The sequence below is a fragment of the Bison bison genome, unplaced genomic scaffold (assembly GCF_000754665.1).
Source record: "Bison bison bison isolate TAMUID 2011002044 unplaced genomic scaffold, Bison_UMD1.0 scf7180017864458, whole genome shotgun sequence".
Classification (NCBI taxonomy): Eukaryota; Metazoa; Chordata; class Mammalia; order Artiodactyla; family Bovidae; genus Bison; species Bison bison.
Window position 1 is genome coordinate 1324260 of NW_011495020.1, and position 26967 is coordinate 1351226.

A 26967-nucleotide genomic window follows, 5' to 3' on the forward strand; every position below is an offset into this window, starting at 1 on the left:
CATGGGAAATAGATGGGGAAACAGTGGAAACTGTGTCAGACTTTATTTTTCTGGGTTCCAAAATCACTACAGATGGTGACTGCAACCATGAAATTAAAAGACGCTTACTCCTTGGAAGGAAAGTTATGACCAACCTAGATAGCATATTCAAAAGCAGAGACTACTTTGCCAACAAAGGTCTGTCTAGTCAAGGCTATGGTTTTTCCTGTGGTCATGTATGGATGTGAGAATTGGACTGTGAAGAAGGCTGAGCGCCAAAGAATTGATGTTTTTGAACTGTGGTGTTGGAGAAGACTCTTGAGAGTCCCTTGGACTGCAAGGAGATCCAACCAGTCCATTCTGAAGGAGATTAGCCCTGGGATTTCTTTGAAAGGAATGATGCTAAAGCTGAAACTCCAGTACTTTGGCCACCTCATGGGAAGAGTTGACTCATCGGAAAAGACTCTGATGCTGGGAGGGATTGGGGGCAAGAGGAGAAGGGGACGACAGAGGATGAGATGGCTTGAAGGTATCACTGACTCGATGGATGTGAGTCTTAGTGAACTCCGGGAGTTGGTGATGGACAGGGAGGCCTTGCGTGCTGTGATTCATGGGATTGCAAAGGGTCGGACACAACTGAGTGACTGATCTGATCTGATCTGATGCTTCCCTTTTCACAAATTTTACCAAATTAAGAGGGATCTATTAAAATAATAATGGACTACATACTCCTATAAAGAGTAAGCATAAATTCAATAGAGGGGACAAAACAAAGTCACTTGAGGAACTTAAGAAGCCTCTGGCACCTACTACTGGTCACTCAATCATGCTATCTGTTTGTAACCCCTTGGACTATAGCCTTCCAGGCTCCTCTCTTCATGGGATTCTCCAGGCAAGAATCCTGGTGTGAGTTCCCATCCCCTTCTCTAGGGGATCTTCCCAATGCAGGGATTAAATCTAGGTCTCCTGTATTGCAGGCAAACTCTTTACCATATGAGCCACTAGGGAAGTCCCACAATAAACATTAGGCATGGTTAAATTAACCCTAGCTATATTAGCATGAAGTCTCACAACAAAACTATGTTCCTATTACATCATACTACTACTACTACTAAGTCGCGTCAGTCGTATCCAACTCTGTGCGACCCCATAGATGGAAGCTCACCAGGCTCCCCAGTCCCTGGGATTCTCCAGGCAAGAACACTGGAGTGGGTTGCCATTTCCTTCTCCAATGCATGAAAGTGTAAAGTGAAAGTGAAGTTGCTCAGTCGTGTCTGACTCTTCACAACCCCGTAGACTGCAGCCTACCAGGCTCCTCCGTCCATGGGATTTTCCAGGCAAGAGTACTGGAGCGGGGTGCCATTGCCTTCTCTGCCTATTACATCATGGTCAGCTTTAAAAACCTGATAAGGCAAATTGAAAGGAAAAGAAAAAAAACATAGTTAAAAGAATAAAAAAGAACATCAGAATCCGTTATGACACAGATGTAGGAATTGCCCAAAAGGAAAGATAGTAATTATGATTAATATTTTAAGGGCTTTAATAGAAAAAGTGGACAACATGCAAGAACTGATAAATAATGTAATAAGAGAGATGGAAACTCAAAGAAAAGATCAAAAGTAAGTGTTTGAAGTCTAAAACACTGTAATAAAAATGAAAAATGCCTTTAATGGACTTATTAGTAGATGGAATTTATCCCAGAAAAGAATCAGTGAACTTGAAAATATTTCCATAAAAACTTTCTGAACTGAAATAATAAGAAAAACAAGAAAGGGGGGCACAGAATATTCAAGAATGTAGGAGAGCTGGGTGATGGGGTAGAAAATGGTGTTTCATTCAAGTGGAAATCAAAGGAAAGCTGAAGTAGCAGTACTCGTATCAGACAAATTAAACTTTAAAATAAAGGCTATTACAAGAGAAGGACAAGGACAAGGAAGGACACTACATGATGATCAAGGGATCAATCCAAGAAGAAGATATAACAATTGTAGATATTTATGCATCTGACATTGGAGCCCCTCAATATATAAGGCAAATACTAACAGCCATAAAAGGAAAAATCAGGAGTAACATAATAATAGTGGAGTACTTTAACACCCCACTTTCATCAGCGGACATATTATATAGACAAAATACATTTGAATCAGTTCTAATGAGGTGGATGAAACTGGAACCTGTTATACAGAGTGAAGCAAGCCAGAAAGAAAAACACCAATACAGTATACTAACGCATATATATGGAATTTAGAAAGATGGTAACAATAACCCGGTGTACAAGACAGCAAAAGAGACACTGATGTACTGAACAGTCTTATGGACTCTGTTGGAGAGGGAAAGGGTGGGAAGATTTGGGAGAATGGCATTGAAACATGTACAATATCATGTATGAAATGAGTTGCCAGTCCAGGTTTGATGCACGATACTGGATGCTTGGGGCTAGTGCACTGGGGATGGTATGGGGAGGGAGGAGGGAGGAGGGTTCAGGATGGGGAACACATGTATACCTGTGGCGGATTCATCTTGATATTTGGCAAAACTATTGCAATTTTGTAAAGTTTAAAAATAAAATTAAAAAAAAGAAAATCAATAAGGAAGCATAGGCATTAAATGATACATTAAACCAGATGGATATAATATTAGCAGTCCAAATCCAATATATTAGAAAGATCATACACCATGATCAAGTGGGATTTATACCAGGGATGCAAGGATTTTTCAATATCCACAAATCAATAGGTGTGATACACCACATCAATAAATTGAAGAATAAAAACCATATGGTATTCATCAATGCAGAAAAGCTTTTGACAAAATTCAACACGAGTTTATGGTAAAAACTCTCCAGAAAGTGGCCACAGAAGTAATATATATCAATATTATAAAGGCTATACAGCACACACACACACACACACACTCATACACATACACCTAGTTATATCACATTCAAATTGTGGAATATGAAAGACAAGGAGAAGACCTTCAGCATGACTTCTCATGCAGTTTCTTTCAAGAAAACCAAGAAACCTTCCAAGGTTTGATGGGAAAAGTAGCATCAAATATTAAAATTAGTTGAGTAATGTATAAACAGTATCTCAGATCCAAATAAACTTCTTAATAACAACAACAAGAAGAACAAAAATGTGGGACAAGTGAAAACAGTAAAACATGAGCCTAATGGGAATACCAGAAGTGGAACAAAGAGAGAAATATGTGAGGTAATGAATGATTAACAGATGTAAGACCACAGACCCAAGAAATTCAAAGACCTACAAATAAAATGTGTACACACATCCATACACACACAAAAAGAAATGCGAGGCTCAGAATAATTCACTGATGAATTCTACTGAAACTTTAGGAAAGAAATTGAACTAGTTGTCAGCTCTCTTTTCCCAAAAACAGAAGTGAGAGGTACATTTTTTAATTTCCTGTGAACACTTGAGATCAGCATTACCTTAATACTAAACATAGATAAAGACATTGTAAGAAAGCCTAACTAAAGACCATTATTTCTCATGATAATAGATGCAAAATTTTTCAAGAAAACATTAGGAAATAATTCCAACAATGTACAAAAGTAATTATATACCACCAATGGCATTGAAACATATATAATATCATATATGAAATGAGTCACCAGTCCAGGTTCAATGCGCGATACTGGATGTTTGGTGCTGGTGCACTGGGATGACCCAGAGGGATGGTACGGGGAGGGAGGAGGGTTCAGGATGGGGAACACATGTATACCTGTGGCAGATTCATGTTGATATATGGCAAAACCAGTACAATATTGTAAAGTTAAAGAAAAAAATAAAGGAATTAAAAAAATAATTGTATACCACCAGAAAATGTGATTCATTCCAGGTATGAAAGTCTAGTTAAACATTTGAAAATCAATCCATGTAATATACCACGTTAACCAACTGAAGAAGAAAAATCATGAACACAACAATTGAGTTAGAAAAAAATCAACAAATTCCAATGCCTGATATTCATAAAAACCTCAGAAAACCATAAATGGTGGTAACTTCCTCAACTTGATAAAGAACATCTGTAAATATTTATAATTAACATCCGTCTTAATCATGAGAAACAAAATGCTTATCCTTTAAGATTGAGGACAAGTCAAGGATATCCTTTCTTACTACTCCTATCAACATTGTACTGGAAGGCCCAATTAGTGTAGTTAGACTAGAAAAGAAAATGAAAGACATACAAATTAGGAAGAAAAAACATATATATAGCTCTTTTTATTTAGAGATAGCATTACAGTCTATGTAAAATATCCCAAACACTTATCAAGAAACAAACAAACAAAATTCTTAGAACTAATAAATGAGTATGAAAAGTTCATGGAATACAAAGTTAATATATAAAATTCCATGATTTTATATTTATTAACTTATTTCTTACATACTGGCAAAGAAAAATTGGAATTAGAATTTTTTTCAATTACCACTTATGGTAGTCCCCAAAGGAAAATATTAGGAGTTAATCTAGCAAAATATGTACAGAATATATATAAGAAAAACTATAAAACTCTGATGAAAGAAGTCAGTGAAGATCTAAAGACATAAGAAGATATTCCACGTTTATGAACTAAAGGACTCTAATATTTTTAAAATGTGAATTATTGCAAACTACATATAGATTCAACACAATAACTACAAAAATCTCAGCAAGCTATTTCATGGATATGGAAAACTGATTATAACATTTATATGGAAAAGCAAAAGACCCAGAATAGCCAACAAAATACTGAATAAAAAAAAAAATTGAGGCATTACACTTCCTCAACTTCAAGAATTACTGAGCTTCCTTGGTGGCTTAGATGGTAGAGTCTGCTTGCAGTACAGGAGACCCAGATTCAAATCCTAGGTCAACAAGATCCCCTGGAGAAGGGAATGGCAACTCCAGTATTCTTGCCTGGAGAACTCCATGGACAGAGGAACCTGGCAGGCTACAGCCCAAGGGGTTGCAAAGCAGCTGAGCAACTAACACACACACACACACACACACACACACACACACCATTAAAAAAAAAAAAAAAAAGTATGGGTTTGGTGAATACACACAGATTAATAAAACAGAATAGAGAGCCCATAAGGACCTACACAAATATAGTCAACTGGACTTTGACAAAAGAAAAAAATAATCTAAAGGTGAAAGTATAACTTTTCAACAAATGCTAGAACAGTTGAAAATTCATGTGCAAAAAAATGGATATAGACTTAAATGTGAAAAAAAAACAGAATTAAAACTTTATGGGAGAAAAATCTATGTGACTTTGGGTTTTACAATGAGTTTTTAGACATAACACCAAAAGCATGATCCACAGACAGAAAAAAAAAAAATCATGAGTTGAGGTAAAATTAAAAACAACTCCTATGTGAAAAATACTATTAAGGGAACACAAGCAAGCCTCGCACTGGGAGAAGATATCTCCAAAAACTTATATGTTAAAGAAATTTTATCCAAAATACACAAGAAAGCTTTACATTGCAACAATAGGAAAACAATCCAATTAAAAATGATCAAGAGATATCAATAAATACCTCATCCAATGAAGGAGAAAATGGCAACCCACTCCAGTGTTCTTGCCTGGAGAATCCCACGGTCAGAGGAGCCTGGCAGGCTACAGTCCCTAGGGTTGCAGAGTCCGACACAACTGAAGCAACTTAGCAGGCACCTCATCTAAGAAGATATGTAGATGACAAAAAAACATGAAGATATTTTTGTCTGTGAATGTTCACCAAAGAGACACTTCAGCATAGGAGAATTTTAATAATCAAGAGACTATGATAACCTGTTCTATGAATACCAGCCAACCTCTTACCCTAGCTACCCCTGTGATTGCCTAGTGGACTCTCAAACAAAAGTGACAATAGTGTCAAGGATGGGCTCTGCAACACAGATTTCCACTCACTAAGGCTGACCTGGTATGACTACTGCTGAGTGCCTAATCTTCCAGCAGAGACCAATATTCACCCTAGTGTGGCACCATTCCCTGAAGCGATCAGTCAGTTACCTGTTGGCAAGTTGCTTACACTGCACAGTTTCCATCGTGGAAAGGGTATCATTTTGTTCTTACTGACTAAAGACCTACTCTGAATATGGATCTGCCTTACCAGCACAAAACTACTTTACCCAAAACTACCATTTGTATTCTTAAAGAATGCCTGATCCACCATCATGGTATGCCACATGGCATTGCTTCTGATCAATGAACTCGCTTTACCACAAAAGAAGTGCAACAATGGGCCCAGGCTCATGGAAGTTACTGGTCTTACCATATGGCTTAACTTTTGAAGCAGTTGGTTTTTGTAGAAGAGTGAAATGGCCTTTTAAAGATTTAATTACAGGGCTTGTTAGGTAGCAATACATTTCAGGGCTGGACAAGGTTCTTTAGTTTAGAATCAAAATCCAATATACAGTTCTGTTTCTCCTATAGACAGGACTCACGTGTCCAGGAGCCAAAGGGTAGAAGTGAAAGTGACACTACTTGCTATTATTCCTTGTAAGCCACAAGCAACATTTTTGCTTCCTGTTGCCATGATCTGATTCTCTGCTGACCTAGAGGGTCTTTGTTCCCAAGGGAGAAATAGTTCTATTAGGAGACACAGCAATAATTCTATTGAACTGAAAGTAAAGATTGACACCTGGCCACTGTGGACACCTCAAAATAATCAACAGGCAGTGAAGGGAGGAATTATGCAGGTTAGAATGTTTGATCCTGATAACCACAAGGAAACTGAAGTACTGTTCCACAGTGGAGATAAGGAAGAGAATGTCTGGAATACAGGTGAGCCCTTAGGACATTTCTTAGCATCACCATACCCATGGAAACCTACAGCATCTCAATACAGGCAGCACTACTAATTGCAAAGGCTCTTCAGGAATGAACGTTTGGATTACCCAACCAGGAAAAGAACCACAACAAACAGCTGTTTGCTGAAGGCAAAAGGAATACAAAATGGTTAGTGAAAGACAGTAGTTATAAATATTTGCTACATGACCAATTACAGAGACAAGGACTATACTTGTCATGTATATTTTCTCCCTATTTTGTTCTTATTAATATATCTTTATGTGTGTACATAAAATATCTATATACATTTATATATATATACATGTATTATTTATATATATAATTGCTTTCTTTTCTCTTGTTATCCTGTTGCATAATATAAGATGATTGATTTTAATAGCATTTATGTTTTACATGTTTATGTTCTCAGTGGAGTACAGAGGAAACTTATGTCCAGTCCATGGGGCTGCAGAGTCAAACACAATTCAGTGACTGAACAACAGCAACAACCACTTATGTTTTATTCATTTTACATCATAGTATTTAAATTACATTATATCAAGGTAAATTTCTTTCCTATTCCACAGAAAGAATTAGTTTTCAGATGTAGACAGGAGAGAGGGAAGTACTGATACTAAAGCTGAAGCTCCTATATGGGAAATAGTGAAGCACAGGGAAGCCTGGCATGCTGTGGTCCATGGGGTTGCAAAGAGTCAGAGACAACTTAGGGAATGAATAACAACAAATAGGAGAGATGTATGATATTAGGCAGAATTATGACCTTCAGTTCAGTTCAGTCACTCAGTCGTGTCTGATCCTTTGTGACCCCATGAACAGCAGCACAACAAGCCTCCCTGTCCACCAGCAACTCCCAGAGTTCATCCAAACCCATGTGCATTGAGTCGGTGATGCCATCTAACCGTCTCATCCTCTGTTGTCCCCTTCTTCTCCTGCCCTCAATCTTTCCCAGCATCAGGGGCTTTTCAAATTAGTCAGCTGTTCACATGAGGTGGCCAAAGGATTGGAGTTTCAGCTTCAGCATCAGTGCTTCCAATAAATATTCAAGACTGATTTCATTTAGGATGGACTGGTTGGAACTCCTTGCAATCCAAGGGACTCTCATGAGTCTTCTCCAACACCACAGTTTAAAAGCATCAATCTTTTGGCACTCAGATTTCTTTATAGTCCATCTCTCATATCCATACATGACCACTGGAAAAACCACAGCCTTAAATAGATGATCTTTGTTGACAAAGTTATGTCTCTGCTTTTATATATGCTGTCTAGGTTGCTCATAACGTTCCTTCCAAGGAGTAAGCATCTTTTAATTTCATGGCTGCAATCACCATCTACAGTGATTTTGGAGCCCAGAAAAATAGTCAGCCACTGTTTCCCCACCTATTTGCCATGAAGTGATGGGACTGGATGCCATGATCTTAGTTTTCAGAATGTTGAGCGTTAAGCCAACTTTTTCACTCTCCTCTTTCACCTTCATCAAGAGGCTCTTTAGTTCTTCTTCACTTTCTGCTATAAGGGTGGTGTCATCTGCATATCTGAGGTTATTGATATTTCTCTTGACAATCTTGATTCCAGCCTGTGCTTCCTCCAGCCCAGTGTTTCCCATGATGTACTCTGCATATAAGTTAAATAAGCAGGGTGACAATATTCAGCCTTGACATACTCCTTTTCCTATTTGGAACCAGTCTGTTGTTCCATGTCCAGTTCTAACTGTTGCTTCCTGACCTGCATATAGGTTTTTCAAAAGGCAGGTCAGATGGTCTGGTATTCCCATCTCTTTCAGAATTTTCCACAGTATACTGTGATCCACACAAAGGCTTTGGCATAGCCAATAAAGCAGAAATAGATGGTTTTTTTTTTTTTTTTTTTGAAATCTCTTGCTTTTTCGATGATCCAGTAGATGTTGGCAATTTGATCTCTGGTTCCTCTGTCTTTTCTAAAACCAGCTTGAACATCTGGAAATCCACATTCATGTATTACTGAAGCCTGGCTTAGAGAATTTTAAGCATTACTTTACTAGCATGTGAGATAAGTGCAATTGTGTGATAACTTGAACATTCTTTGGCACTGCCTTTCTTTGGGATTGGGATGAAAATTGACCTTTTCCAGTCCTGTGGCCACTGCTGAGTTTTCTAAATTTGCTGGCATATTGAGTGCAGCACTTTCACAGCATCATCTTTCAGGATTTGAAATAGCTCAACTGGAATTCCATCACCTCCACTAGCTTTGTTCGTAGTGATGCTTCCTAAGGCGCACTTGACTTCACATTCCAGAATATCTGCCTCTAGATGAGTGATCACACCATCATTATTATCCGGGCCATGAAGATTTTTTTGTGTGTAATTTGTCTGTATTCTTGCCAACTCTTCCTTGTTTTGTCTTTTTTTGGAATTAAGTATGGTGTAGATAGATGTGGATGAGTGTGAAGTTGACAAGGAGTAGATTTCTAATGATTACCTTGTACATTAACTTTACTGGGACAGGAGGTGACCGTGATTTCTGGGTGTATCTGGGAAGATATTTCTGGCAGAAAATAGCAGTTTATTTAGTGGACTGTACAAAGCAGATTGCTCTCACCAATTTTGGTAAGCAACATCCAGTTCTTTGAGGGCATGTGTAAAACATAAATGTAGAGGAAGGGAGAATTTTCTGTGTCTGCCTGAACACGTTCATTTGTTCTGTACTGAGATTTACACCGTCAGTTCTGTGATTCTTAGAATTATCTAGCTTTCCTGGGTCTCCAGCTTTCAGAGGGCCGATTATGGGAATTCTCATCTCCATAATCCTGTGTCCCACTTTCTTATAATAAATAGTGTCTATTATTTGTCACTGTTATTCACTCAGTCACGTCCAAATCTTTGAGACGTCAGTGACTGCAACACGCCAGGCTTCCCTGTCCTTCACTATCTCCCAGAACTTGCTCAAACTCAGGTCCCTTGAGTCAGTTACGACATCCAACCATCTCATCCTTTTTCATCCCGTTTTCCTCCTGCTTTGATCTATCCAAACTTTAGAGTCTTCTCAAATTAGTTGGTTCTCTGCATCAGGTGGCCAAAGGATTGGAGATTCAACTTTAACATCAGACCTTCTAGTGAATATTCAGGATTGATTTCCTTTAGGATTGCTTGTTTTGATCTCCTTGCAGTCCAAGAGACTGTCAAGAAACTTCTTGAATATTGCAGCTAAAAAGCATCAATTCTTTAGCGCTCAGCCCTTTTTATAGTCCAACTCTCACATCCATACATGACTTCTGAAAAAAACATAGCTCTGACTATACAGACCTTTGTTGGCAAAGTAATGGCTCTCCTTTTTAATACTAGAAGTCTCCTACTAGTTCTGTTCATCTGGAGAACCCTAATACAATAGTCCTTTTCTTAACAGTTGTGAAATGTTATGGCATAAAAAGACATTATACTATATGTACTCTAATATTAGTCAAATAATAATCTCTAATAATAATGTACTCTGACAAATAATCCCCCAGAAAGGTACATGAATGTATAAAAATGTGTGGATATGAACACACATACATACAGATATACATGTATTTGTGATTTATGGTTTATATATATATATGCAAAAATATGTGTGTGAAAAATTGAATTGAAGAATCTAGAAATAGCTTAATATAATCACATAATAATTGTGTTTTTATATAACATTACTTTTCACTATTCTTTCAAATTTTTGTAAGTTTGAAATTATTTCAAAACATTTTAAAATATAAATAATATTCAACTTTGCTATTGAAGCTTTTTGATTTACAATGTTAGTTGCAGGTATACAATATCCTTGTACCTTATTTATTTTATTCTTAGTACTTTGTATCTCTTAATTCCTTTCCCATATCCTTCTCTCTCTCCCTTTCTTCTCTCCCCACTGGAAATAGCTAAGTGTTCTCTGTAGCATTATAGCAAACACCCTCTTCCAACAATACATATGACTCTACATATGGACATCACCAGATGGTCAATACCAAAATCAGATTGATTATATTCTTTGCAGCCAAAGATGGGGAATTTCATTACAGCCAGCAAAAACAGGACCAGGAGCTGACTGTGGCACAGACCATGAAATCCTTATTGCCAAATTCAGACTTAAATTGGAGAAAGTAGGGGAAACCACTAGACCATTCGGGTATGACTTAAATCAAATCCCTTACGATTATACAATGGAAGTGACATATTCAAGGGATTAGATCTGATAGACAGAGTGCCTGAAGAACTATGGACAGAGGGTCTTGACATTGTATAGGAGGTAGGGATCAAGACCATGCCCAAGAAAAAGAAATACAAAAAGGCAAAATGGGTATCTGAGGAGGCCTTACAAAAGTTGTGAATAGAAGAGAAGCAAAAGGCAAGGGAGAAAAGGAAAGATGTACCCATTTGAATGCAGAGTTCCAAAGAATAGCAAGGAGAGATAAAGCCTTCCTCAGTGATCAATGAAAAGAAATAGAAAAATAATAGAATGGGAAAGTCTAGATCTTTTCAAGAAAATTAGAAATACCAAGGAAATAATTCATTCAAAGATGGGCTCAATAAAGGACAGAAAAGATATGGACCTAAAAGAAGCAGAAGATGTTAAGAAGAAGTGGCAAAAATACACAGAATAACTAGAAAAAAAAGATATTCAAGACACAGATCATCACGATGGTGTGATCACCAACCTAGGAAGTATTGCTACGAACAAAGCTAGTGGAGCTGATGGAATTCCAGTTGAGCTATTTCAAATGCTAAAATATGATGCTATGAAACTGCTACACTCAATATGCCAGCAAATTTGGAAAACTTAGCAGTGGCCACAGGACCAGAAAAGGTCAGTTTTCATTCCAGTCCTAAAGAAAGACAATGACAAAGAAGGTTTAAACTGCCACACAGCTGCACTCATCTTCAGTTCAGTTCCATTCAGTCACTCAGTCACGTCCGATTATTTGTGACCCCATGAATCGCAGTACCCCAGGCCTCCCTGTCCATCACCAACGTCCGGAGTTCACTCAGACTCACATCCATCGAGTCAGTGATGCCATCCAGACATCTCATCCTCTGTCATCCCCTACTCCTCCTGCCCCCAATCCCTCCCAGCATCACAGTCTTTTCCAATGAGTCAACTCTTCGCATGAGTTGGCCAAAGTACTGGAGTTTCAGCTTTAGCATCACTCTTTCCAAAGAAATCCCAGGGCTGATCTCCTTCAGAATGGACTGGTTGGATCTCCACGCTAGTAAAGTAAGGCTCAAAATTCTCCAAGCAAGGCTTCCATAGTTCATGAACCATGAACTTTCAGATGTTCAAGCTGGATTTAGAAAAGGCAGAGGAACCAGAGATCAAATTGCCAATACCCACTGGATCATCAAAAAAGGAAGAGAGTTCCAGCAAAACATCTACTTCTGTTTTATTGACTATGCCAAAGCCTTTGACTGTGTAGACCACAACAAACTAGAAAATTCTTCAAGAGATGGGAATATCAGATCATCTGACCTGTCTCTTGAGAAATGTCTATGCAGGTCAGGAAGCAACAGTTAGAACTAGACATGGAACAACAGACTGGTTCCAAATAGGAAAAGGAGTACATCAAGGCTGTGTATTGTCACCCTGCTTATTTAACTTAAATGCAGAGTACATCATGACAAATGTTGGGCTGGATGAAGCATACACTGGAATCAAGACTGCTGGGAGAAGCATCAATAACCTCAGATATGCAGATGACACCACCCTTATGGCAGTAATTGAAGAAGAACTATAAAGCCTCATGATGAAAGTGAAAGAAGAGAATGAAAAAGTTTGCTTAAAGCACAACATTCAGGAAACGAAGATCATGGCATGTGGTCCCATCACTTCATGGCAAATAGATGGGGATATGGTGGAAACAGTGAAACACTTTTTGAGGGGGGCTCCAAAATCACTGCAGATGGTGACTTCAGCCATGAAATTAAAAGACACTTGCTCCTTGTAACAAAAGTTATGACAACTTAGCATATTAAAAAGCAGAGACATTACTTTGCCAACAAAACTCTGTCTAGTCAAAGCTATGGTTTTTCCAGTAGTCATGTATAGCTGTGAGAGTTGGACAATAAATAAAGCTGAGAGCCAAAGAATTGATGCTTTTGAACTGTGGTATTGGAGAAGACTCATGAGAGTCTCTTGGACTGCAAGAGATCCAACCAGTCCATCCTAAAGGAAATCAGTCCTGACTATACATTGGAAGGACTGATGTTGAAGCTGAAGCTCCAGTCCTTTGGCCACCTGATATGAAGAGCTGACTCATTGGAAAAGACCCTGAGGCTGGGAAATATTGAACACGGGAGGAGAAGAGGATGACAGAGGATGAGATGACTGGATGGCATGACCAACTCAATGGACATCAGTTTGAGTAAACTCTGGAGTTAGCCATGGAGAGGTAGACCTAACATGCTGCAGTCCATAGGGTCACCAACAGGTGGGCATAACTGAGTGACTGAACTGAACTGTACTGTGAATATGGGGATTCACATACCTTTTCAAATTTGAATATATAACCAGAAATGGAATTGCTAGATCATATGGTAGTTGTATTTTTAATTTTTTGAGGGCTTGCTGTACTGTTTTCCGTTTTGGCTACAGTAGTTTACATTCCCACCACAGTGTTCCCTTTTCTCCATACCCTCACCAACATTTATTATTCATTGAATTTTTGAGAATGCAATTCTGTAAGGTGTGAGATGATAACTGCTGATTTTGATTTATATTTCTCTATTTATTAGTGATGATGAAAATATTTTCTTATGCCTGTTGGCCATCTTTATATCTTCTTTGGAAAAATGTCTAATCAGGTCTTCTGTGCATTTTTAAATGGGGGTGATTCTTTTTGATATTGCATTGTATGAGCTTTTTATTTTTTAAACTTATTTATGTATTTTTGGCTGTGCTGGGTCTTTGTTGTATGGGGGTAGCTGTGAGAGTGGGGCTGCTCTCTAGTTTTAGTGAGTGGGTTTTCATTGCAGCGGCCTCTCTTGATGTGGAGCATTGGCTTAGGGCACATGGTCTTCAATAGTTACAGCACATAGACTCATTAGCTGTGACTCGTGTGGTCTAGAGCAGAGGCTCAATAGTTGAAGTGCACAGGTTTAGTTGCTCCACAGCATGTGAGATCTCCCCCAATCAGGGATAAAATCAGTGTCTTCTGTGTTGGTAGGTGAATTCTTCACCATTGAACCACCAGGGAAGACCTATATGAGCTCTATTTATATTTTTGATATTAACCCCATATCAGGCATATACCTTGTAAATATCTTCCATTCAGGAGATTATCTTTTTGTCTTGTTGATGATTTCCTTCACTGTGCAAAGGCTTTTAAGTTTAATTGTTACTTGAGATTATTTTATACCTGGTAAATTAACAACAAAGAATCAATTTTAATTTGCTTGTTTGGTTCTAATGTTGTTTTTTTTGTTGTTTTGTTTTGTTTTGTTTTTACAGCACAGTATCTATGGTGAATTGTTTAATATAGGAAAGGTAGTCTAGGAAATAAGAGTAAAGTGTTTTAACCATAGTGATTTAATACCAATCTCAAATTATCAAAATAATTTTCGGTTGAAGTGATAAGGAAGCTCCATTAGACAGAATAGGACAAAGTTTAATTCTCCTGTTGAGGTGCATTGAGATCTACAAACAGGCAATCGTTTAAGTAAGAAGAAATGTGTTTGGTTAAACAATAAAGCCCATTCAGTTCAGTTCAGTTCAGTCACTCAGTTATGTCTGATTTTGCTATCCCATGAACTGCAGCACACCAGGCCTCCCTGTCCATGGCCAACTCCCTGAGTTTACTCAAACTCATGTCCATTGAGTCGGTGATGCCATCCAACCATCTCATCCTCTGTCGTCCCCTTTTCCTCCTGCATTCAATCTTTCCCAGCATCAGGGACTTTCAAATGAGTCAGCTCTTCACATCAGGTGGCCAAAGGATTGGAGTTTCAGATTCAGCATCAGTCCTTCCAGTGACTATTCAGGACTGATTTCCTCTACAATGGATTGTTTGTGATCTCCTTGCAGTCCAAGGGACTCTCGACAGTTTTCTCCAACACAGTTCAAAAACATCAACCAGTAAATACTGCTAAATCTTTCTTGTTACATGGTTAACAGTTTAAAATGGATCATTTACTACCTTAAGAATACTTGTATCATATAGAAGTGGTCATGGAAGTGAGTAGTGATCTGCCAAAATAGTTTTAAAGTTATATTTTAAAAATGTTTTTTCAGAAGTGATTCTATTTCTAGACACCACCTTTTTATTTAATGTTCAACGTACTGGATTAACAAGATGCCTATTGTCATAAAGTGGATGGCTCTTGATCTGTGAGCCATCATGTTGTTCACTCATGTTGTTCACTCATCCTTTTCCCGTGCAGTCTAGGGCAAAGAGCAACAGATGGGACATTAAGGGACCTGAATTCTATTGCCAACACAGCTGTTTCTACCCGTGAGGCCGATAACCAATGACTTTCATCTTTGAGATATTGTACTCATTTTTAAAATAAGATGTTAAAACTAGAAACAATCTCTAGTATCTGTTCTATTGTATCCCTCTTGTTTAAAAAATTCATGTTCTTACAATTATGCAAACAAAATGGAGATCAGATTCTCAGAGCATGCCCGATTAGGGATGGAGAAGCCCTATACAGTCAGCAACAACAAGACTGGGAGCTGACTGTGGTTCGGATCATGAACACCTTATGGCCAAATTCAGACTAAAATTGAAGAAAGTAGGGAAAACCACTAGACCATTCAGGTATGACCTGAATCAAATCCCTTATGATTATATAGTGGAAGTGAGAAATAGATTTAAGGGCCTAGATCTGATAGACAGAGTGCTTGATGAACTATGGACAGAGATTCGTGACATTGTACAGGACACAGGAATCAAGACCATCCCCATGGAAAAGAAATGCAAAAAAGCAAAATGACTGTCTGAGGAGGTCTTACAAGTAGTTGTGAAAAGAAGAGAAGTGAAAAGCAAAGGAGAAAAGGAAAGATATAAGCATCTGAATGCAGAGTTCCCAAGAATAGCAAGGAGATAAGAAAGCCTTCCTCAGCAGTCACTGCAAAGAAATAGAGGAAAACAACAGAATGAGTAAGACTAGAGATCTCTTCAAGAAAATTAGGGATACCAAGGGAACATTTCATGCAAACATTTCCTCAATAAAGGACAGAAATGGTATGGACCTAACAGAAGCAGAAGATATTAAGGCGAGGTGGCAAGAATAACAGAAAAACTGTACAAAAAAGATCTTCATGACCCAGATAATCATGATGGTGTGATCACTCACCTAGAGCCAGACATCCTGGAATGTGAAGTCAAGAGGGCCTTAGAAAGCATCACTACAAACAAAGCTAGTGAAGGTGATGGAATTCCAATTGAGCTATTTCAAATCCTGAAAGATGATGCTGTGAAAGTGCTGCACTCAATATGCCAGCAAATTTGGAAAAGTCAGCAGTGGCCTCAGGACTGGAAAAGGTCAGTTTTCATTCCAATCCCAAAGAAAGGCAATGCCAAAGAATGTTCAAACTACTGCACATTTGCACATATCTCACATGCTAGTAAAGTAATGCTCAAAATTCTCCAAGCCAGGCTTCAGCAATACGTGAACCATGAACTTCCAGATGTTCAAGCTGGTTTTAGAAAAGGCAGAGGAACCAGAGATCAAATTGCCAACATCCACTGGATGATGGAAAAAGCAAGAGAGTTCCAGGAAAACATCTATTTCTGCTTTACTGACTATGCCAAAGCCTTTGACTGTGTGGATCACAATAAACTGTGGAAAATTCTGAAAGAGATGGGAATACCAGACCACTTGACCTGCCTCTTTAGAAATTTGTATGCAGGTCAGGAGGCAACAGTTAGAAATAGACATGGAACAACAGACTGGTTCCAAATAGGAAAAGGAGTATGTCAAGGCTGTATATTGTCACCCTGCTTATTTAACTTATATGCAGAATACATCATGAAAAACGCTGGGCTGGAAGAAGCACAACCTAGAATCAAGATTGCTGGGAGAAATATCAATAACCTCAGATATGCAGATGACACCACCCTTATGGCAGAAAGTGAAGAGGAACTAAAAAGCCTCTTGATGAAAGTGAAAGAGGAGAGTGAAAAAGTTGGCTTAAAGCTCAACATTCAGAAAACGAAGATCATGGCTTCTGGTCCCATCACTTCATGGGAAATAGATGGGGAAACAGTAGAAACAGTGTCAGACTTTGTTTTTTTTGGGATCCAAAATCACTGCAGGTGGTGATTTCAGCCATGAAATTAAAAACGCTTACTTCTTGGAAGGAGGGTTATGACCAACCTAGACAGCATATTGAAAAGCAGAGACGTTACTTTGTCAACAAAGGTCCGTCTAGTGAAGGCTATGGTTTTTCCAGTGGTCATATATGGATGTGAGAGTTTGACTGTGAAGAAAGCTGAGCACCAAAGAATTGATGCTTTTGAACTGTGGTGTTGGAGAAGACTATTGGGAGTCCCTTGGATTGCAAGGAGATCCAAGCAGTCCATTGTAAGGGAAACCAGTCCTGGGTGTTCATTGGAACGACTGATGTTGAAGCTGGAACTCTGATACTTTGGCCACCACATGTGAAGAGTTGACTCATTGGAAAAGACCCTGATGCTGGGAGGGATTGGGGGCAGGAGGAGAAGGGTCGACAGAGGATGAGATGGCTGGATGTCATCACCGACTCGATGGACATGAATTTGGGTAATATCCGGGAGTTGTTGATGGACAGGGAGGCCTGGCATGTTGCTGTTCATGCAGTTGCAAAGAGTTGGACATGACTGAGTGACTGAAATGAACTGAACTGAACTGAAAATGATATCTACTTAATCCGGTCCTCTAAGGGACATGATGTTGTTGGTATCTTAGTATGCTTTCTGTTATGAACTAAGTGTTTGTCTAGTTCATATGTTGGGATATTAACTACCCCATCATATGATTGTATTTGGAGGTGAGGCATTTGAGAGGTAACTAGGTGATGAGGATTAAGCCCTTGTGAGTAGGAATAGTGCCCTTATAAAAGAAGACACTACAGCCTGGCTCCTCTCCTTCTTTCTTCACCATATGAGAAAACCTGGGAAAGGTTTCTCCTTATTACCTGACCATCTTGATACTCTGATCTTTTACAGTCTCAGAATGTGAGAAAAAATGTTTATTGTTTAAGCCACTCAGTCTATAGTAATTTGCTAAAGCAACAAGAACTAAGACACTTTCCTTGTATATCATGAGATTGTTTTCATTGATATAATTTAACTGATTTTCAACAGTGTTCATATGAATGAGACAAACTTCATTCTGTTCACTTACCTTTTGGAAAGCTAAAGAAAAAGGAAGACATTTACACATTCTCATAGTCTGTGCTGCCAACTTAGTCCCGACTTTCCACTAAATCATGATGCCATGAAACCACATGTAGTGTGTTTGTGTGTACATGTGCATGCCTCCTCACACATATGCATATACATGTATGCAAATTTGTGAGAAATTGGGTATGCATAAAAAGGAAGATGGATATATATTTTAGGGTTTACATTATTGAACTATCTATATATATCCATATATATAATAAGAGCATTACAAATGCCATCAAGGAAAAAAATTGGTTGGTATGAATTTATTTAAGGTCTAATTTATTTTGAATGACAAGGGAAAATTTCTGTGAGGAGGTGATTTATAGTATGAAACAAAATAGTAAAGAAATTAGGTATACAAAAGTCTAGATGGTTGAGTAGGAAAAGGGGGACATTATGTCCTGTGAAAAAAGAACATTATGTTCTGTGAAGAGGGAATGTTCTATGATATTTAGGACTTAATATTAGGATGAATAAAGTGAATAAAATAGATATGATATAAGATAAGGCTGAAGAGATAGAAATAGACCATATGATATACCTCCAGGACTTCCCTTGTGGCTTAGCTGGTAAAGAATCTACCTGCAATGCGGGAGAGCTGAGTTAGATCCTGGGTTGGGAAGAACCCCTGGAGAAGAGAAAGACTACCCCCTCTAGAATTCTGCCCTGGAGAATATGGACTGTTTAGCCTATGGGGTTGCAAAGAGTTGGACACGATGAGGGACTTTCACTTTCACTTTGAGGGTAATAGCAGATTATATTTTAGCCTAAATGTGATAGAAAACCATTCAAGATTTTTTGTATTGATATTGAATAATATCTTCTTGGGCTTTTCCGGTGGCTCAGTGGTAAAGAATCTGCCTGAAATGCAGAAGATGAGGTTCAGTCCCTGAGTTAGATCTTCTGGAGGAGGTCATGGCAACCCACTCCAGTATTCTTGCCTGGATAATCCTATGGCCAGAGGAGCCTGGCCATCTACAGTTCATAGGGTCACACAGAGTTGGACACAACTGAAATAACTTGACACTGCAGAGCAATATCTTCTCATTCAACATTTTTTTTTGAAATTATGTTTTTAAATTTAATTTTGTTGAAATATAGTTGATTTACAATGTCTTCTTAGTTTCAGCTGTACAGCATGGTATTTTTTTCAGATTCTTTTCCCTTATAAACTATTACAAAATATTGAGTTCCCTGTGCTACACAAGAAGTAAGTAAGTAAGTAAGTGTTAGTCGCCCAGTCATGCCCAACTCTTTGTGACCCCATGGACTGCAGCCCACCAGGCTCTTCTGTCCATGAGAATTCCCAGGCAAGAATACTGGAGTGGGTTGCCATTTCTTTCTCCAGAGCATCTTCCCAACCCAGGGATCGAACCCAGGTTTCCTGCACTGCAGGCAGATTCTTAACCGACTGAGCTACACTCAAGAAGTCCTTTAGTTTACCTATTTTATACAGAGTAGTGTGTATATATTATTTTGTTTTGTTTTGTTTTTTAAATTTTATTTTATTTTTAAACTTTACAATATTGTATTAGTTTTGCCAAATATCAAAATGAATCCACCACAGGTATACATGTGTTCCCCATCCTGAACCCTCCTCCCACCTCCCTCCCCATACCATCCCTCTGGGTCGTCCCAGTGCACCAGCCCCAAGCATCCAGTATCGTGCATCGTGTGTATATATTAATCCCAACTTCTAATTTACCTCTTCCCTTTCCCTGGTGGCTCAGAGGGTAGAGCACCTGCCTGCAATGCAGGAGACCTGGGTTCCATCCCTGGGTCAGGAAGAACCCCTGGAGAAGGAAATGACAACCCACTCTAGTACTCTTGCCTGGAAATTCCCATGGACAGAGAAGCCTGATAGACTACAGTCCATGGGATCGCTAACAGTCAGACACAACTGAGCAACTTCAATTCACTTTCATAGCCATAGGTTTAGTTTTTAGGTCTGTGGGTATATTTCTGTTTTATAAGTAAATCCATTGTATCTTTTTTTTAGATTCCACATATAAGTGACATCATATCATATCTGTCTTTTTCTTTGGGGCTTATTTCATTTAGTATGATCATCTTTAGGTCTATCTCTGTTGCTACAAATGGCATTATTTCATTCTTTTTTTATGACTGGAAAATATTCCATTGTATATATGTATCAGGACTTCATTATCCTTTCGTCTATCAATGGACATTTAAGTTGCTTCCATATCTTGGCTATTGTAAGTAGTACTATGATGAACACTGCCATGCATGTATCTTTTCAAATTATAGTTTTTTCCAGATATATGCCCAGGAGTGATATTGCAGGATCATATAGTAACTCTATATTTAGTATTGTAAGACATCTTTGGGCATCACTGGCATCAACAATTATTTATTGAGCATATATTATATGGTATACTTCATTCTATAGGTCATGGACATATTGATAAGTGAAACTAGGTGGAAAAAATCATAATATCTAATCCATATTTTAAAGGATTCTGTTGCCAAAGTTATGGAAAGTGAATTTTGTAATGTCAAGAATTAGAAAAGGAGGCAATTGAAGGCTTTTTAAAAATACACAATCTAAGGCAGACAATGATATTCTTCATATGAGCAAATTTAAATACATTTTGAATATGTTTTAGATAGATTTAACAGTACTTTCCTTGGAACTCTGAGGAAACCCAGAAATACTTGTTAGATGGCTTGAAGAAAGAGAAGACTGATTTGCTAATCTCTTTTTTTTAATTCTTTGGACAGCTAGCTGCTTTGCTACCTCTTTTACCATCAAAGGTTTTCTTTTCAAGTTTATTTTTTAAAAATTGCTCTGTAGCTTTAGGAAAATGTATGGAGACCACTACCTTAACATATGTAAAGTACTTACCACTGTGCCTGCATCAAAACAACTCAAACTGTGTGCTCCAAATAACTGAGAGCTATCTTTTTATTACAGCTGATGCTTGAACATTTCTTTTTTGTTTTCCAATCAGGAATATGGAAGTTTCTTGAATCTTAAAATCTTAATGCTCATTTTCAAAACTTTTGATGATTACCTTCACTTCTCAAAAGAATTAGCTGTTCATTTCAAAGTCTTATGGATTAGAAATGGATTTAAATCAATCCAATATTTTCTCATTTACTCTACAATCCGCAACCCACCCCCAAATGTTTTATAGCGCACTCCTTTGTATCCTCTACAGCATTATAACAGTTTCATCTTCAGTTAGGCATAAATGAACTTGTGTTTGTGGACATGGATTTTCATTGTAGAAAATGGTATTTTGCTAAACCCACATGCCCTCCTGGGACTAAAGGAATATCTTCCTAGCCTCCGAGAATGGTTTTGACCATAAGCCTCAGCAGTAGTCCTCTGGAAATTTCCTTTGACTACACAAAACCACTTCCTAAGGTCATTCTCTCCTCTTAGGGTGGCCCACTTAAAATAATTCTATGAGAGTATATAGACTTGGCCCTTTCACAAACAGAGTAAAACTCTGAAGGGCTACCCTAGGTTCCAGATTCCTGCAGGTCACCAGAGACATTGTGCTTCCTTTTCTTATCCTTCAGGCATTGCTTCTGAGAGCATTTCTAGATACATATTGCTTCTTGAGAAATCCAAATTGTATTAGTACTTTAGTGAAGATTATAGTGCTAAGTTGCTTCAGTCATGTCAGACTCTTTGTGACCCTATGGACTGTAACCTGCCAGGCTACTCCATCCATGGGATTCTCCAGGAAAGAACATTGGAATGAGTTGCATGCCCTCCTTCAGGGGATCTTCCTGACTCAGGGATCGAGCTTGAAGATTCAATAAAGATTATAAAGTAAATGTTTATTTAAATTTGTGCTAATTATTTGTAAGCATCTCTGTATAAGCTCTAAGAGAAAGGTCTAAACTCTAAACTGAGGTAGTACCCAAATTAGCTGTAATTTTGAGTAACAATCTGTGTGTCAAGGCAGTGGGCTTAGAATACTTCATAAAAGAAAACCAGTAACCCAGAGTCTGTGCAGCCACTCCTGCTCTGTCCTTTCCAGTCTTCAGTTTCTCTCTCCCAGGGTCCCCAAGGGCTTGCTCATTGTAGGATTTTAGTCTGTAGCTTGTTTTCTGTTCTCCGCAAAGGATAAAAATATTGGGAAAGTAAATTTTGTGCTTGTCCGAGACCACAAGTATCTTCTTGTCATTGGATCACAAAAAATGGGTTAAGAAACTCCAGGGAGATGGCACAGAGTGCTTTTTTTTTTTTTTCTTTAACAAAAACTGAGATTTCTTATTTTCTGTGCCTCAATTTCTTGGCTGATTTTTGGACAAAAGCAACACAAATAAAATATCTACTTTCTAACATTAAAGACAAAAGCCTAAATGATGTAAAAACCCTATATAATTCTCAACAGAGGATCTATTTTTTTTTTCACTTCTATCATTGACTTACCATATGGATATATTTGATGTTTAAGGCAAAATTATTTTGCAAAAATTCTCTCGAGAAAACATCTAACTGAAAGACTAAGGAAAGTGTATTAGTATATCTGGCAAAATGCTGGTATCTAGAGGTTTGTTGCTATGTGAGAAAAGCTGCCAAAATCAGGACTGGAGGTGGGGGAAGAGGAGGAAGATCTATAAATTTAAAGTATGAACACATACAAGGAAATAGCATTAACTGAACTTTTAAAATGTTGATAAATACATACCCAAGGTAGATTTGTGTCTGCACAATTTATAAGGATCAGTCTTTATGGACAATACCCTTCTTGCCCTCAATACCATTTTGAAAATAAATAAATAAATAAATAAAGTATTTTAAATTCTTAAGCTGCTGGGAGAAAACAGAAGTGATGGTACCTACAATATTTAGTGAGGTAGTTTATATTTTATGACAATTGAAGTTTAGCAGTAACCAGATGTGTAAGAAATTTGCAAAATGTTTCCTTGGGCACATTTCAATTAAACAAATGCCTAATTTGTAGTATAATTATAATGAGTTAAATAATGCCATTCAACTATCATAAATAACACAGTGCTTCTCATTGATATGCACTGAAAGAAACTGATTTTTCCTGAGTTCTCTCAGTAATCTGATTTTGGTCAGCTAAAAGAAGTTTCAAAAATTTTCTTCAAATTTTAAATAATAACAACACTTGAGATATTTATATTATGAGGAGAACACTTCTTTATGTTAGTTTTTAGAGTTTTAGAATCAGGGTTCTTCCCATTTCTTTATTTCATTCACCAATTTAGTGCTCTGATTATTTCTGTGTGACTGATCATCTCAGTCACTTACAAATTGTGATCTGAGCACTGGGTAAATTTATGAAATGGGCAATTTGAGTCACAGAGGTAATCAAAATAACTGGACTGTAAATGACTGGTCTAGCTATTAGGTCATCTTAGCAACCAGATTGGATAACCCAATCAGTAGTCAAATTTCTCTGCTCAACCACCCAAGCAATTGGGAAAAGCTAATCAAAGATCTCAATGACCATTTCTATGTACTTTATACACAACCACTGTGTTTCTAATCATATTGCAGTATTGCTTGTAGTTCTCTTCCTATTCCTTATTTTTCTTGTAGTTCATTTTTCTACCCTATTTACTTTATTGTACTTTGATTAATTTGTTTAAACATATAAGTAGATGCTTTAAACCAAAGAGTGTCATTAGTTTACTGTTTTACTATCTTCATATAACAGCTATTTATTTTACAACATTCTGGGGAGCATTTGCATTCAGCATAATAAAGATGACACAGTTGTATCTACTTGGAATTTGCCCACTTAAATAAGAAGCCCAACAAGGCTGATATCAAAACAAATATTCTCCTTGCTCAAGGGAATGCACTGATTTCAGTGCAGCACACTGGGGAGCTTAGGTAACTTGATCTTTTTATTGCATTCCCAAAAGCAAACACATTGACAATCTGAAGTGAAAAACTGTTACCATCTCCACACCAGGGATTGCTCATGTGATTTATCCTGTAAAGGTTTTGCCCATTGCTGCTTCTGGCTTAAGAAAGGAAAATGGAAATGCATCTTTTGTTCAAACCATTTCCAGTCTGCTGAAGATATTTTCTTTACTCTTCGCAATTTTATTTTCTCAAAATACCAGAAAAAAATATATAAAAATGAAAAAATAGGTACACGATGATTAAAGCCAATGGGTTCTGTCTTAAGTTATTGTCTAAGAGACAATGTCCCAGAGAAAATAACTTAAATGCCACCTAAAATGATACCCCTTTAGTTAGATTAATGTAAGACAATGATTAGATTCACCAAGACAAGTAGTATCATCTTGTATTATCAGATTCTCAGTACTTCCTTGAGTCATATGTGTATTTTTATACATGGATGTTACTCTCTCAGTTGAAAACTTTTGTTCTCTGTAGAGAAGTTACTTTGTCATGTTGCATTCTCTTTCAGTTCTGTGCTGTGTTGGATTAAATTTGACAAAGAATGATCACTGAAAAATCAAACCCAATCATGAAGGCATGCTGAAACAAAATAAAAGTTTCTTTTTTTATTTTTTGCCTGAAATTTCTAAAATACACATTCAAAATATTATGTAACAATGATTTTTTTTAAAGTACACAGAACATGATGTTGCAAAAGCTTTATATAAATTTAGTTTGGACAAACTCTAGTATTTATTTTGAGAACTATTTATTGAAGCTTGCCTCAAAGATAACTTCTGAAGAGTTGATTCTGTCTATAAATAAAAAAGGAGACCACGTTTTGCCTATAGTAGTCATAGAGAACTGGTAAAGAAATAATTACCCAGATAATTAAAATAGCTCTCAAAAACATTTGACAGTTTGATTCCTCTTGAAAACAGAATTCCATGGCATATCTTAAAAAATAATTACTTGTAATAGCTGATTGATATTAAAATGTAAGAAAGCTCCTAAATTACCCACCAATCTATTTTCACTTCCGCTCTTCATTCTTTCTCTTTCTTCCCTTTCCCACTGTCAAAACAGATACACACACATAGCCCACATAAGTAAATGGTCATTAATTTAAAAATAATAACATGAGTACTGAGGATTAAAATAATCATAGTGTCAGGAATTTATCTTGGAAATTTGCATTTCTTTTGTGTATTTTGATCTCCTATTCAAATTCTCATCATTATTTAATCTGTTATTTTATCATCATGTAACATTACTAAGGTCTTTTAAAGCCATGTAATAATGATGAGTTCTTCTTACATAAGGCCACAATAAAATTATTTTAATATCAGTATGACCTCCGCAAACACTTCAGTAGATTAGCTAAGAACTTATTATCAGATTAATATAGTGTTCACTAGGAATTAAGAAATACATGTTAATTTTTTCTTAGAGTATTATATGCTCTGGAAGAATTATTGGCTACATAAGCAGATAATTCAGCACTTATTTATTATTATTTCAGGCATTTTGTTTATGGTGTCTAAAGAAGACTTTTGAGAATATTTTGTCCTTTCAATATCATGACATGCTTGGGTGATTAAGAGATTGTTTATATTTTAAATTTATTACAAGTCACAGAAGGCATATTTCAAAGGATACAATTATATTTTATATAAATAAAAGACAACTTTAAATGTATCCAAAAATCATAATAAAATCTATAAGAAGTAATCAGAAGAGTTTATTGAATCACTTATTTTGCACAGTAAGTCATCCTAGAAAGGCAAGTTATTTTTATCTGATGTAGATTAAGTGAGAAAATAAAGTATACAATCTGTGAGGATTAGTAGCATGAATGATATCTCATTAAAATCCTTCTCTTTCCTAAAATATTATAATGCTTTTTTTTCTTTTCTTACATATAGGTATTGTAAGTAGATGTTTATAACACATATGCTGCTGCTGCTGCTACTAAGTCACTTCAGTCGTGTCCAACTCTATTCGACCCCATAGACTGCAGCCCACCAGGCTCTCCCGTCCATGGGATGCTCCAGGCAAGAGTATTGGAGTGGGTTGCCTTTGCCTTCTCCTATAACATATATAGATTATTCTTATCAATTACCCTTGAAAATTTTTCAGTAAGATGTCAAAATAATATTAGGGACACAAGCACTTACCCAAAAAAGAAAAATCATCTAATATGCAATAGTAGATATCAACTTTGCTCATTTATTTCATTTAACTTCATGTTCTACTCTACAGCACATAATTACTACATATTCTACTCTATAACACATAGTCACAGCTGTAGATGTGGACCCAAAAATTGTTTCTTGAAAATGTAGAGCACGTTTTTCTTGGTTGTACCTTCTGACTTTCAAAATAAGAGCAAATTTGTTAATAAGGAATTATGCTTTTTGCTTTTTTTAAAAGAAAATTGTAAACACTTGCACAAAAGGAAAAAGAATAGTAAAGTAAGTCCACGTGCCCTTTACAAAGCTTCAAAACTTGCAAACTCATAAATAATATGCCTTTTCCTCTACCACCAGCCCAAGCCCCTTTATATTATTGTGAAGAAAATTTCAAGATAATTATATAATTTCATCGATAAATTGGCTTTTATGTATTTATCAATGACCAGGATTCTTCTTTTTAACTTTGATTCAATGCTATTGTTAATCATATACCAAAGCAACAGTATCTTAATATTACCAATATTCAAATTACTCAAATTGTTCTATTACTTCTTTTATGTATGTTAGAATTAGCTATGTCTCAGAGTCTGTTTTAGTCCCTTGCACTCCTTTCCTGTCTTTTCCCCTTGCAATTTTTGTCGTGGTATTTGTTGAAAAGCCAGATAATTTTCCTTGTAAAGTTTTTCATGATTTGGATTTGCTTCCTATCTATGGCTTAATATACTTT